This window comes from Mobula birostris, chromosome 1 (assembly GCF_030028105.1).
Source record: "Mobula birostris isolate sMobBir1 chromosome 1, sMobBir1.hap1, whole genome shotgun sequence".
NCBI classification, from domain to species: domain Eukaryota; kingdom Metazoa; phylum Chordata; class Chondrichthyes; order Myliobatiformes; family Myliobatidae; genus Mobula; species Mobula birostris.
Window position 1 is genome coordinate 160,929,042 of NC_092370.1, and position 16,004 is coordinate 160,945,045.

The 16,004-nt window shown below is 46.4% G+C and overlaps 1 protein-coding gene across 10 annotated transcripts in view; it reads right to left on the bottom strand.

The window, feature by feature from the left end:
• Nucleotides 1-12,956, bottom strand: part of mgaa (MAX dimerization protein MGA a) — a 100,537-nt gene extending 87,581 nt beyond the window's left edge. For 7 of the 10 annotated variants that reach the window (XM_072265146.1, XM_072265153.1, XM_072265176.1 and 4 more), the window contains exon 1: nt 12,052-12,956. The gene's annotated coding sequence lies outside the window, so the exon portion shown is untranslated. Of the gene's footprint in view, nt 1-8,659; nt 8,773-10,572; nt 10,680-12,051 lie in introns of those variants that run through there. The other 3 variants (XM_072265121.1, XM_072265127.1, XM_072265136.1) reach the window with 3 other exon arrangements.
• Between the last annotated feature and the right edge of the window lie 3,048 nt (nt 12,957-16,004).

The window sequence follows — 16,004 nt, forward strand, 5'->3', positions numbered from 1 at the left end:
CTGCAGAGGGTTATAAATCTAGTCAGTTCCATCCTGGGGGTACTAGCCTATAAAGTACCCAGGACAACTTCAGGGAGCAGTGTCCATTATTAAGGACCTCCAGCACCCAGGGCATGCCCTTTTCTCACTGTTACCATCAGGTAGGAGGTACAGAAGCCTGAAGGCACACACTCAGTGATTCAGGAACAGCTTCTTTCCCTCTGCCATCTGATTCCTAAATGGACATTGAATCCTTGGACACTACCTCTTCTTTTAAAAATATACAGTACTTTTGATTTTTGCATGTTTAATCTATTCAATATACATATACTGTGATTGATTGATTCATTTTTTTCTTCTCTTCTATATAATGTATTGCATTGAACTGCTGCTGCTAAGTTAACAAATTTCGCGTCACATGCCCGTGATAATAAACCTGATTCTCATTCTCACTGTCCTTTGTAGGGACTTTTAGTCCGATGCTCAACTGCTCCCATGCCAGATGGCGATGCAACCCGTCAAGAAACTCTCAATGGTGCTCCAGTAAAACACAGTTAACGTGGCAGGGGAAAATTTTGCCTGTCTCAGTCTTCTTAGGAAGTGGAGCCATTGCTGTGCCTTCTTGTTGAGGGAGGTGAATATAAGGGACTAGGTGAGGTCATCCATGATGTGAACTCCCGGTAACTTGGTGCACTTAATTCTCTCTACAGGAGAGCCATGTATTCGTCAAGGGGGATTACGTAGTACATCTACACTTCCTGAAGCCCACAATGAATTCTTTTGTCTTCTCTAGGTTCAGGCTTAGGTTGTTCTTCTCACACCAATCCACCAGCTGCTCCGCTTCCTTGCTGTACTCTGTCTCATCATCGTAACAGCTGAGATATTCGTATGCTCCTTGGCTGGATCCATCCTTTGGGTAATAGATCATATCCAATCAGACTCCATGATGTAAATCTTCCATTTCCATTGACTATTTGCTGTTGTTGGCAGCAGTCTATGACGTGCAATTATGTCAGATCACTTGTCTGAGTGCCACTGGTACCATGTAACCCCGTACTACCTGTCGCATGGTCGGGTTGTCAGCGACTAAACTGGCTCCTCCACCAGGCTTGCCTGGTGAGGAGGGTGGCTAGACACCCTGCAGGACGAAAAACAAGACGTGTCAAAGAGCAGATAAACCCTCTTGTAGGGTCAATGGCCATCTAACAAACATGTGCCGTGAAGCGTGGAAAGGGCATCCCTTGCATCGAAGCTTGGTCTGGTCATTCACTGCAACAGAATGCCCCTCAGCCGTCTTGGACCCCACCATGCTGCTGGATCCGGGAGGGGATGTCGAGAGGGTGGGTCTGGACCTGTGCAACCCCCTACTCACCTAAAATCCACTCACGCACACGCTGTTCCTTTCTGAGCAGTGGGGTATAAACCCCACTAACTGACTGAAAAGAACCATCATCATCCTGTGGGATGGATAGCCAGAGAGAGATGACATGCAGTTTACTACATAGATTGTTGGTGGCACTACTTCATGATTAACTCATCGTGGTGCACAGATGTGGCAGTTTTGAGTCAGTCCTGCTCTTCCCAACTGGAGCATCTAGCAGTCAAATATCATCCATTTTATCTGCCAAGGGAGCTTTCTGCCATAATCCTGTTTGCCTTTGGCTAACATCAGGCAGGCACTGGAGGAGCTGAACACCGTGATTAGCAGTCGTGAGACAGTGCACCCTGATGCCTCCCAGATTACTGCACTGGACTTCAACCAAGCCAGTTTTAGGAAGTCTCTGATCATCTACCACCAACATATCACCTGTTACACCACTATCAAGAACGCTTACTGTGTTATTCTACGCCTGCAATTTGGCAAGTCTGATCACCTGACTACTTCTACTCCAGGCGAAAGGCAGATATTGAGGACCATGAAGGTATGGTCAAAGGAAGTGGACAGCATTTACAAGACTGCTTTGAATCTGTAGATTGGACAATATTCAGGGACACATATGTCACAGTTGTCACTGACTTCATCAAGACCTGTATGGTTCAGTATGTGCCTTTGAGAACATACCGGACATACCCAAACCAGAAGCCATGCATGAACCATGAGATTTGCAATCTGCTGAGGGCTAGATCTAGGGCATTCCAGAACGCTGCAAGAAGTCCAGGTGTGACCTAGGAAAGGCAATCTTAAGGGCAAACAAAAAACAATTCCAAGTGAAGTTAGAAACAGAATCAGCTGCATATCAGCTATGGCAGGGTAAGCAGGCCGTCACTTCCAACAAGGTGAAACCTAACATAAATGACTGTCATACTTCACTCCCAGTTGAGCCCAACACCTTTTATGCATGCTTTGAAAGGAAAAATAAAATTACGCCTGTGTGAATCCCTGCACCATCTAGCAACCCTGCAATATCTTTGTCAGAGCTGATGTCAGGCCCTGATGGTGTACCTGTTAAGGCACTGAAAACCTGTACCAACCAACTGGCAGGAGTGTTCAAGGACATCTTCAATCTCTCAGTGCTGCAGTCAAGAGATTCTCAATTGCTTCAAAACGACATCAATCATACCAAGGTGCCCAAGAGGGGCAGGGTGAGCTGCTTCAATGACTATCACCCAATTGCACTCACATCTACTGTGATAAAGAGCTTTGAGAAGTTGATTGTGGCTCAAATTAACTCCTACCTCATCAAGGACTTCGACCCACTACAATTTGCCTATTGCTACAATAGGTCCACAGCAGATGCAATCTCACTGGCTTATCCACTTGGCCTTCGACCATCTGGACAACAATGATACCCCATCGGCTGCTAACTTTGTGTTCAATACCATCACCCCCTCAGTACTAATCAACAAATGTCAAAACCTGAACGTGTTTACTTCCCTCTGCAAATGGATCTATGGCTTCTTTAGCAGGAGAACGCAGTACATGTGGATTGAAAGTAACATCGCTTCCTCACTGACAATCAACACAGGTACACCCGCTGCTCTACTCTCTACAAACTGTGTAGCTAGGCACATCTCAAAGCCATCTATATATTTACTTATGACATAACTGTTGTCAGCAGAATCTCAGATGGCAACAAACAGGCATACAGGAGTGAAACAGATTGGCTGGTTGAGTGCTGCCTCAAGAACAACCTTTCACTCAATGTCAGTAAGATCAAGGATTGAGTATGGGCTTCATGAAGAGGAAGTCAAGAGAACACACACACACCAGTTCCCATCAAAGGGTCAGCAGTGTAAAAGATGAGCAGGTTCAAGTTTCTAGGTGTCAGTATCTCTGAAAAATTTTCCTGCGCCCAACATATTGATGCAATTACGAGGAAGGCATGTTAGTGGCTGTATTTCATTAGGAGTTTGAGGAAATTTGGCAAGTCAAAGACTCCAGCAACTTTCTACAGATGCACTGTAGAGCAGCGGTCCTCAACCACTGGGCTGCGGACCGGTACTGGGCCGCAAAGCATGTGCTACTGGGCCGTGAGGAAACAATATGAGTCAGCTGTACCTTCCCTCATTCCCTGTCACGCACTGTTGAACTTGAACACAGGGTTGCCAACTGTCCCGTATTTGCCGGGACATCCCGTATATTGGGCTAAATTGGTTTGTCCCGTATTTCTCCTGCTAAGGTAGAACGCTCCTATGAAATATTTCGTGCCGAAATAGCGTGAAGCGAAGAGCAATTACCATTAATTTATATTGGAAAAAAATTTTGAGTGTTCCCAGACCCAAAAAATAACCTACCAAATCATACCAAATAACACATAAAACCTAAAATAACACTAACATATAGTAAAATCAGCAATGATATGATAAATACACATCCTATGTAAAGTAGAAATAATATATGTACAATGTAGTCCAGAAGATGAAGGCGAAACCAATTTGTGGGGGGATAAATTGGCACGTACGCACATGTGCACATCACATGCCCACGTCACGCATGTGTACACAGGTGCCTGTGCGAGGCTTCATGGTCATGGTAGTCTTTCCTGGGGTAAGGTGTCCTGGGATTTGACTGCTACTTTTGCCCCTTATTTAGGAGTGAGAATGTTGGCAACCCGAACTGTAAAAGACATGTTGAGGTGAGTTTAACCCTACTCGAACACCCCCCCCCCCCCACCAGTCGGCCCACAAGAATATTGTAAATATTAAACCGGTCCACAGTGCAAAAAAAGGGTTGGGGACCCCTGCCGTAGAGCACTGGTAGCATCACTGATATGGAAGTATCAAACCACAGGATTGGAAAAAGCTGCAGTGGGTTGTAAACTCAGCTGACTCTATTACGGGCACTAGCCTCTCCACCATCGAGGATATCTTCAAAAGGTGATGACTCAAAAAGGCAGCATCTATCGTTAAGGATACTCCACCACCACATGCTCTTTCTCATTACTGCCAGAGGGATCATACTGGCGCTTGAAGAAACACACTCATTGTTTTCAGAACCCCTTCTTCTCCTCTGCCATCAGACTCTGAATGGACAATTAACCCATGAACGCTACTTCACAATTTTGCTCTCTTGCACTACCTTATCTATAGACCTTATTTTAATGTATAGTATATTCTATGTATTACACTGCACTGCTCAAAGTTCAAAGTACATTTATTATCAAAGTATGTACATTTGGAAGAGAAAGTTTGAGAACCCTTTGTAACTACCTGGTTTTCTGCATTAATTACTCATAAAAACATGGTCTGTTCTTCATCTAAGTCAAGATAATAAACAATTGTACTTCTCGTCAACACTGAGCACACTATTTAAACAATCACACTCTAGGTTCAAAAATAAGTATGTGAACCTCTGGGGTAATGCTTTCTACAAAAGCTATTTGAAGTCAGGTGTTCCAGTCAATGAGTCTAGATTGGAGGTGTGGGCTGTAGAAGGGCTCTGCCTGAGGCAGCACGGTAGCGTAGTGGTTAGCACAATGCTTTACAGTATAAGTGACGCAGGTTTAATTCCCGCTGCAGCCTGCAGGGTGCTTGTGCTTTCTCCCCGTGACCACATGGTTTCCTCCAGGTGCCCCGGTTTCCTTCCACATTCCAGCAGATGAACTGACTGGTAGGTTCATTGGTCATGGTAACTTGTCCCATGATTAGGCGAGAATTAAAATTTTGGGATTGCTGGGCAGCATGGCTCAAAGGGCCTTGCTGTATCCCAGTAAATGAATGAATAAATAAATGAGACAAAGTCAGGTTATTTACAGAGTCTGTTCTTCTCAAGAAAGATCCATTTATGTGCAAAATGTCTCAATCAAAACATTTTCCAGATGATCATAGAAGAACAATTGTAGAGATGCATGAAGCTGGAAACCCTGAGCATTCATCAGTAAAAGGAAATTCAGTACTGTTGTTAATCTCCCTGGGAGTGGGTGTCCTGCAAATATCACACCAAGAGGACAATATGCAATACTGAGAGAGGTGAAAAACAACCCAACTGTAACAGCAAACGACCTGCAAAAAGCTCTAGAACTTGCTCTGTTCATGCGTCCACTGAACAAGAATGACACAGAAGGACATCACGGTAGAAACCACTGCTCTCCAAAAAAAAACATTGCTGCACGTCTCAAGTTTGCAGAAGGCCACCTGGATGTTCTACAACACTTCTGGGAAAATGTTCTATGGACAGATTCAAGACAAAATTTGAACGTTTTGGCAGAAATGCACATTGCTGTGTTTGGAGAAAAAAGGGCACTGCACACCAACACCAAGACCTCATCCCAACTATGAAGCATGGTGGAAGAAGCATCATGGTTTGGTGTTGCTTTGCTGCCTCAGGGCCTGGACAGCTTGCCAATCGCTGAGGGGCCAATGAAATCAAAATTGGATCAAGAGATTTTACAGGATAATGTCAGGGTAGCAGTCCATCACCTGAAGCTTTACAGAAGCTGGATAATGCAACAAGACAATGATCCAAAAGACACGAGTAAATCAACAACAGAATGGCTTAACAAGAAGAAAATTTGTGTTTTGGAATGGCCAAGTCGGAAACTAGACCTTAACCCAATTGAGATGCTGAGGCATGACTCAAAGAGGGCTGTTCATGCAAGGTATCCTAGAAATATTGATGAACTGAAACAGTTCTGTATGGAGGAACGTTCTAAAATTCTTCCTCGCTGTTCAGCCATTATTGCTGCTAAAGGAGGTTCTACCAATTATTATATACAAGGGTTCACATACGTTTTCCAGCCTGGACTGTGAATGATCAAACAATACGTTCAATGAAAATATGAAAACTACAAGTGTTTGTACGTTATTAGTTTATACAGATTGTGTTCTGTCTATTATTGAGATCAGACCACAATTTATGACTAATTAATGCAGAAAACCAGGTAATTGCAAAGAGTTCTCAAACTTTTTCTTGCAACTGTATACATTATACAATTTTGAGATTCTCTCTTAACAGGCAGCCACAAAATAAAGAAACCCAAAAAGAACCCATAAATAAAGACAGTCTGATCTGGGTAGACAGGGTCTGATTAGGAACAGTCAACATGGATTTGTGCGTGGAAGGTCATGTTTGACAAATCTTATGGAATTTTTGAAGAGGTTACTAGGAAAGTTGACGAGGGTAAAGCGGTGGATGTTGTCTATATGGACTTCAGTAAGGCCTTTGACAAGGTTCCACACGGAAGGTTAGTTAGGAAGATTTAATCGTTCGGTATTAATATTGAAGTAGTAAAATGGATTCAGCAGTGGCTGGATGGGAGACACCAGAGAGTAGTGGTGGATAACTGTGTGTCAAATTGGAGGACGGTGTGTAGCAGTGTGCCTCAGCAATCTGTACTGGGTCCAATGTTGTTTGTCACAAATATTAATGATCTGGATGATGGGGTGGTAAATTGGATTAGTAATTATGCAGATGATACTAAGATAAGCGGAGTTGTGGATAATGAAGTAGGTTTTCAAAGCTTGCAGAGAGATTTAGGTCAGTTAGAAGAATGGGCTGAAAGCTGGCAGATGGAGTTTACTACTGATAAATGTGACATGCTACATTTTGGTAGGACTAATCAAAATAGGACATACATGGTAAATGGTAGGGCATTGAAGAATGCAGTAGAACAGAGGGATCTAGGGATACTTGTGCATAGTTCCCTGAAGGTGGAAGCTCATGTGGATAGGGTGGTGAAGAAAGCTTTTGGTATGCTGGCCGTTATTAATCAGAGCATTGAGTATAGGAGTTGGGATGTAATGTTGAAATTGTACAAGCATTGGTAAGGCCAAATTTGGAGTATTGTGTACAGTTCTGGTCACCAAATTATAGGAAAGCTGTCAACAAAATTGAGAGTGTACAGAGAAGATTTACTAGAATGTTACCTGGGTTTCATCTCCTAAGTTACAGAGAAAGGTTGAACAAGTTGGGTCTTTATTCAACACACATCAAAGTTGCTGGTGAACGCAGCAGGCCAGGCAGCATCTCCAGGAAGAGGTACAGTCGATGTTTCAGGCCGAGACCCTTCATCAGGATTAAACCCGCCGATAAAGGGGGTGCTGTTGTAGTCTGGCGTATTTATTCAACCCGCCGATTAGGGGGGTGCTGTTTTAGTCTGGCGTATTCATTAAACCCGCCGATAAGGGGGGTGCTGTTGTAGTCTGGTGTATTTATTCAACCTGCCGATAAGGGGGGTGCTGCTGTAGTCTGGTGTATTTATTCAACCCACCGATAAGGGGCGTGCTGTTGTAGTCTGGCGTATTTGCGTTCACCATCAACTTTAATGTGTGTTGCTTGAATTTCCATCATCTGCAGAATTCTTGTTGTTTGGGGCTTTATTCTTTGGAGTGTAGAAGGTTGAGGGGGAACTTGATAGAGGTATTTAAAATTATGAGGGAGATAGATAGAGTTGACGTGCATAGGCTTTTTCCATTGAGAGTGGGGGGGATTCAAACAAGAGGACATGAGTTGAGAGTTAAAAAGCAAAAGTTTAGGGGTAACATGAGGGGGAACTTCTTTACTCAGAGAGTGGTAGCTGTGTGGAACAAGCTTCCAGCAGAAGTGGTTGAGGTAGGTTCAATGTTGTTTGAAGTTAAATTGGACAGCTATATGGACAGGAAAGGAATGGAGGGTTATGGGCTGAGTGCAGGTCGGTGGGACTAGGTGAGAGTAAGAGTTCGGCATGGACTAGAAGGGCCGAGATGGCCTGTTTCCGTGCTGTAATTGTTATATGGTACATTCAATGTGCAGAGAAAAGAAAACAAATCGTCCAAAGAATAATCACAACCAAATAGCATTCTGAACTTAAGTCCACAAACAGAGACCCATAGTTCAGCACAGAGCTAAGTAAATGTTGAGGAGCAGCAATCTGAACCGGCCCATTCCTTGCTTCGGCCCCTGACACCCTGACATTTTCAATCTGGCCTGGTACCTAAACAGGCATCCAAATATTGGGCTCAATTGTCTTGATACACTCTGGAGCTGGATCCAACCACCTTGATTCGGCCTGTAGCGACCTCTCCCATTTGGCCCACTGCTTAAATCTCTGTCCTATCATTGAATGTCATTTTAATACACTCTGGGGCCTGGACCCCGCCACCTCGATTCGGACTGTGCCTGACCCTTCTGATTCAGCATGCCGCTTAAAGCAATCTAACCTCAGACTTCTCTCACTCTTGGTGCCGGGCCTGCTGCCTCGTCTTAGTTCCGCCATATCAAACTGCCTCCAAGTCCAAAGGAAAGTTACAGACTATTACTTACGAAGATCACTTGCCAGAAAAAGTGTGCATTTAGTAGTTTTCCTTGTTTCATTAGCCATCAGCCAGACGTTGCTGAGGTTCACCAATGCCATCTTAAGCCGCAAGTTTAAGGTGCTACAAAATGATAAATGTCATGACACACATAAGTGATAATGAACTTCATTATGATTCTGACTGTCAGATCCATGATTTAATTTTCCTAATTTACTATTTCAATTTTATCAACAAACATTTTGCAGAAAAGTAGCAAGAAACCCATTGTGTTAAGTAGCTATTATGAAGACTGCAAATGCTGGAAATCTGGAACAACACACAAAATGCTAGAAGATCTCAGTAAGTCAGGCAGCGTCTATGGAGGGAAACAAATATTCAGTGTTACGGGCGAAGAGCCTTTATCAAGACTAGAAAGAGGGCAGTAGCCAGAATAAAAGGGTGGGGAGAAGAAACATGAGTTGGAAGGTAATAGGTAAATCCAGGTCATGGGGGAAGGTAGGTAGATAGGGTGGGAGGAGGGAAGTGGAAATAATGTGAGAAGCTGGGAATTGAGAGGGGAAAATGTCTGAATAAGATAGAATCCATTAGGAGAGGGCAGTAGACAATGGAATAAAGGGGTAGGGGAACCAAAGAGGAAGATGTGGGTTAGTCAGCAGGTGGTGAGGAAAATAAGGGAAATCAAAAGGGACATGGAAGGGAATGGTTACCAGAAGTTAGAGAAATCGTCAGGGTGAAAATATAATATTGCCTTTGTAGTCTCCAATGATGTGTTAACATTGACTTCTCCAACTTACATTCAGAGCTATTCCTCCATTTATTTTCCTGTAACATATTCTTTCCCACTGATCAACAAATGCCCCATGATCTTTTCGTGACCAATTCGCACAAGCAATAATTTATTGCCACCAACCAGAACACCATTAAGATGCAGGTGCAAACTAGAGCACCCAAGGGAAACCAGCACAGAAAAGTGAGAACATACAAAACCCCACAGAGACTGCACCAGAGGTCAGGATCTAAACTGGAGTGTTGAAGCTGGCTTTTGACGAGGCCTTGCATAGTAACTGCACTAGAAATCACAAAGGACCTAAAACGAGTTGCAAACTGGATCCAAAATTGGCATGAGTAGAAGGCAGGAACTAATGGCGGACGAGTGCTTTCCTGACTGAAAGCTAGTAACGAGTGGTCTACCTGTTGGGAAGAGGTACAGGACCCACTATAAGCATCTTAGCACTGGCTTTGTGCCCCCCACCAGGTTTCTGAGTGCTGCATGAAGCCATGAATACCAGCCCGTTATGCACTCTTTTGCAACCTTAATAGCAATTTTTATGGCTTGCATTTTACTACTGATGCAAAACAACAAATTTGGTAACACGTCAGCCATAATAAACCTGTTAATGATTCCACTCCACTCTTTCCCTCTACATTTATTGTACTTTCCCCTTCCCCTTTTTGCTCACTCCAAATGTAATAACTTCTGCCCACCTAACTAGTTCAATACTTTCCTGAGCTCAGAAAATTTTTCCTTAGCTATATTACAAAAATGCTTACAAAAAGATAATCATGAACTTGATCAGCTGCACATAACGTCTTTTTCTTTTAAAAATCCAGCTAATCCAGCGATTAACTATTTGGATTGGACCGAGTAAAACAATGTTATAACAACAGGGGCAGCTTATTTTACAAATATAACTGTTGTAAAGAAATTAAGCACAATCTATTTCAAAATCACATATAATTAAAATATTACGTATTAAAGCAGATAATTCTAAATGTCTCTTCCTATTTCAGGGTAATATTTACTATGAATTCCCGACACGTAAAAACACCGCAATAAGCAACCTACAACTCAACCCGATCAGGCGTATGTCAATATTACATACAAAGCTTTCAAATCATTCTTCTTTGCTAAATACCTACTTCAACGTACTAGACTCTCCGCGGTCTAAAGTTGGAGGCCTGCTAAATCGGTATAACAGGCACCGATTGTCATGGCACGGATCAGAGATAACATGTGGAGCCAGCATTGCCCCCTCGGAGGGGGCTGGACGCCCGACAGACAGGACGCAAATCGGCTCGATTTATCTTGCCTGGTTTAGGAAGGTTTGGTTTTACCGATGACTCAAACTCTGCTTGACATAACAAGGGGATGAGAACGGGTCGGTGCGGGCCCTGCACCCGGAGCACATCCGCCGGTGTGCTCTCCGCACCGCTTCCTCCTCACCACGTGAACGTGAAATCGTTGCCGCCCCAGGCCGCTGCAATCGAACTTCCCGATTTGATTTGGCGCCTTCCTCGATCCGCTCGGTCTCGGGGCTTTCATAACCAACGCCCCCCAGCACCCCGAACCTCCCCCCGCTTCATCTCACGTCCTTCGGCTTTGCCATCTCCCCGCCACCCTCGTCGGACCAGGGTCAGAGCAGCGGGTGGCGCGGCCGAACGGCCCCGTCTTGGCAACATTGTTCGCCATCTATTCCAATACAGCAGCAGGGCGGAAGGGATCGGAAGTCCGAGATCTCCAATACACCGATTCGTGAGAAAGCCGGACAGCGATGGGCCACTCGATGTCTCCAACTCACACACGCTCATATCAGGAGACCATAACTTCCCAGCTGAATCGGGGATACACTTCCCAGCTGAATCGGGGATACACTTACCGGACAGGCGATCCCCTACCACCCCACCCCCAGTGTCCTCATATAATATCAGTCGGGGCAGGCAGCCTCCGGCTTTGCGTTCAACGTGAATGGGAGGGGGAGGGTGGGGAGTGCTGCTGGAAGAGAGTTCAGCAACAGCAAAACAGGGAGACAGCCTATCTTCCATCACACTCAAAAAAAACCACAAAACCGTGAGCGATAGCGCCAAATCGCGGGCCTTCCCGGAGATATCACAAGACGAAAAGCTGCTGGTGAAGCTAAAGGCAGTTTTTACAAAAAGGCGATTTGACTCTATATTCGATATGGGAACGGCAACGGGCTGCTTTTAAGTGTCGGTGCAGTGACTAATGTTTTCACACGTGCTCAGAGAAGCACAACTGTGTCAGTATACCTTGTGTTTCTTGCGTCACCGCCGGGATCCCCCCCCCATCTTCACCCGCGCTTTGCCCTCAACACAGCAAGTAACTTGCCTCTTCGATTTAACTGGGAGGCTAGAGTTTCCCCTATTTACAACTGCGCACGATCTAAATTTGCAATGACTGCACATTCCCGCTTTGCTTTAACAATCTGTCACTGTATAATACCGTAAACTCCGAACAGCAACCAGCGGCGTCCAGACTTCGGTGATACACAAGTGACAGATCAGCTGTCTACTGCGATGAGCACACCAAACTCTGAGCATGTTCTGCACACGTTCTATTTGCTTCGGGAAATGAAGGCAGACTTCAAAAATGAGACTTACCTTCTCGTGCGAAAACAAGCCGCTGCTCTCGTCCGGTATCTGTAAACCCACACCCGATCCGTGTTAATCGTCCAGATTTTTTTTTAAATCCACGGATACGCGCAAGCTTCGCCGCTCTCTTTCTTTAACCACCGTGCCTCGATGATAATTCAGACCCTGTATGTGCACACCTGCTTTCCCTATAATGGCTGTGTGGGTATTGTTGCCCCGAAAACTACCACCCCCACCCTCGCTCTCGGCGTGAATGGCTGGGATTAGCCTTTTTGGAACACCCTGCAAACCCTTTCGAGAAAGTGGAGGGCTCCCTCGGTTCCCACAATCCCACGGCTGCAGAAGGGCGGTAACCTCTAGGTGCTAATTTCTGCAGCTCGCCCAACGTTCGCCATTACCGCCGATTTACTCCTCCCTGCGCGGCATCACCTTCTCTCCCTTCCTTTGCTCTTCCACCTCTCCTGCTCTCTGCAATGCGATCGCCACCGCTCTTCAGCCGACGGGCTCCGGGCGCCTTCTGCACGGCCCGCAAGCCCGCAGCCTCTCGCACGCCATGCCGATCACGTGCCGCCCTCACCCCCTCCTTCCCTCCCCGCGGCTCTGGGCGCCCGGCCGGTGCACCTCGGGAAGGCGGCGGAGTGCGGGGCGACGGCGAGCTGCGGACGCACGGGTAATGGCGCCAGGCGTGCGTGTGAAAACCCAGGGCCTGCCCGGCATGCGGGTGCCCACCTCCTTCCCTCACGCGGCTCTCTAAAGACGGGGGGAGGGGAAGGCGGGGTGCGGTGCCGCGCCGCGCCCCCGCGGGGAGACGACAGTGCCCTCTCGATCGGAAAGGTGTTATGCTTTAGCTTGGCCCCACACGACCCAGGTGCCTGCTCTCCGCTCCGACATTCTGCGCGACCTAACAGCTGCGAGAAGCCTGCGCGCTGACGCTCCTGCGCGCACCGAGCATGCGCCGGCCCCTCGCCTCGCGTCGCTGGTCGGCATTCCATTCCCACCACGCCTGCGCGACGTGCTGACATTCCCTGCCGCCCGCGGCGGAGCATGCGCGGCGGCGGGTGCTGCTGTGCTTCGAGGAGGAGGCGGTGTCCCGGGACGGGTTGGGGGGGAGGGGAGGGGAGGGGAGGGGAGGGGAGGGGAGCGGCCCGGGGGCGCGCTTCGGGGTCGGTGCGCTGAGGGAAGGAAAGGGCGTACGTTGTTCGCGGGCTCCCGGTGCAAACAGTGCGCAGACACCACGCCTCTGATGGGCACCCGCGGGGGTTGCCGTGAAGGAGGGCAATGGACTTCAATTGTTCCCACATCTCCACCTCTTGGTTAGCTTTCCCAGGCAGCTGGCTGAGGGCTTGCCACACTAAACAAGTAGAGCGGGAAGCGTTGCAGTGAATGACTGGCGCTGGAACGGTCCAACAGTACTGTATACTGCGGTCATAGTTTGTCCAGTGCTTCATAGTGTTAGAATAGACAGACTCCACCCAGATTGTCAAAGCCACTGCAGAGATTTCCTAGGAAATAATTCCTAATCTTTCTGACGACATCCTGGCACTCTGAAATAGTTGTGGAGCGCGTTGCCATTATGGATCACGAAAAGATCCAAAAAAAAAGTATTTCGTTTTAACCTTGATCCTATTATGTCCTTGTTGACAAGGAAGTTCTTTCATGGGGATATCTTCATAAAATCTACAATTATGTTCTGTAGGATCACTGCTGTTGTAACAATTGTAGCAGAAAAAAAGATTAGAGCAAATTAGAAAGTGGATCCGAACAACTCATCGTATATCTTCAAATAAACTTATCATCGAAAAGGAATACCCTTTTGTAACGACATTGCTTGCAAAATGCTCGCTCTATTTTAGGAGGACTTCATACTCCAAGGCAACATTGCAGCATGGAAATCTGTCCGAGCGATTAAGTATTCTCCACTGACATCATTCTTTATGTCCATCTACACCCCTGCTAACTAAATTACAGCTATGATGACACTGGTTTTGATACTCAGCATTCGCGTCATAGTTCCATGGTGTATGTTATTACAAGATTTTCACGATATATAACATAAGAATGAGGAGGCCAGTCCATTCTTATTTATTTATTTAGTGATAGAGCACAGAATCGGCCCTTTGAGCCACAGCGCCCCAGCGATCCCTGACAAACCCGATTAACTCTAGCCTGATCACAGGACAACTTACAATGACCAATGAACCTACCCAGTCTTTGGACTGGAGGACCTGGAGAAAACCCACACATTCCACGGGGAGGACGTACAGAGCCTCCTTACAGAATGGTGCTGGAATTGAACTCTGAACTCCGGAATGCCCTGAGCTGTGATAGCGTCATGCCAACCGCTCTGCGCCGAGGTTTCTTCGAGAATGCTCCAACAAGCAATAAGATGTTGGATAACCTATCTCAACCTCAACACTGCTTTCCCACTTTCTGCACACCTCAACTGACTCGTAGTTATGAATCCCACGGCAAGGAAACTGACTTCATCCCAACTCATCCATACTGATCAGGATGCCTGCATTGGCCCACAGACCTTGGTGAACAAATCTCCTAAATACACCACTGAGTAGCTGGATGCTGGACTTCCTAACCAACAGACCTCAGATGGTCAGGATACACGACTGCTCCTCCCTCCCCATCATCCTCAGCACACTCCCCCCCACCCCCCAAGGCTGTGTGCTGAGCTACACTCTGCTCACACGTAACGACACGGCCAAACACCTGAGCAATGGTCGTCATGGCCACCAATGGCACGACAGTGGTGGGGCTCATCACCAACTAAAATGAGACGGCTTACAGAGAGGAGGTGGAAGAGCTCAAGGCCTTGTCCCAGGCAAATAACCTCTTCCTCAAAGTCAACAAGGCAAAGGAGATGGTTGTCGATGTCAGGAAAATCCTCACCACTCACAGCACTCTTCACATCGGCAGCACAACAGTGGAAACTGAGAGCAGTTTCAAACTCCTGGAAACTCTTTTCTCACATAACCTCTCACAGTCCCAGAACACATCCTCTACAACTCATAGAGCTCATCACCGCGTCTATTTTGTGAGGAGGCTGACGAGACTTGGACTATGGACATGAATACTCATGAACTTCTACTAATGTGGAGTAGACAGCACACCCTAACATGCCGTATCACTGTGTGATACTGAAACTGCACTGCGACAGGCAATAAGGCTTTGCAACCTGTGGTCAAAACTGCCCCATGTGCCTACCAGCTCTCAAGGACATATATCGCACAAAGGTGCCAGAAAAAGTCCGGCAATATCATGAGGGATCCCACCCACTCTGTCCCACTTCCATCAGGGAAGAAGCAACACAACATCCATGACTGAAAGACACTGACTTTTACCAAGGCGTCAGGCTGATCAAAACCTTCACCCATTAACCCACCCCACACACCACTGCTTTATCATTTCCTGTCAGAGTCACCTTACGTACCGACACCTCTGTAGCGTGATGGTATGTACTTACTCCAGAATCAGGTTTAATATCATTGGCATACGTCATAAATTTTGTTGTGCAGTATAAATGGGTTCATTGTCCATTCAGAAATCTGACGGTAAAGAGGAAAAACCTGTCCTTAAAACGTTGAGTGTGTGTCTTCAGACTCCTGTAACTCCTCCTTGTTGGTAGCAAGAAGAAGAGGGCATGTCCTGGTGATGGGGGTCCATAGTGATGGATGGCGTCTTTTTGAGGCATTGCGCTTTGAAGGTGCTCTCGACATAGGGGAGGTGAGTGCTGATGATAGAGCCATCTGAGTGTACAACTTTCTGCAGCTTTTTCTGATCCTTTGCAGTGGCCTCTCCAGACCAGATGGTGATGCAATCAGTTTGAATACTCTCCATGGTAGCCTGTAGAGATTTGCAAGTCTTTGGTGACATACTAAATCTCCTCAAACTCCTAATGAAATATAGCCACTGTCGTGCCTTCTTTGTAATTGCATCAATATCTTGCGCCC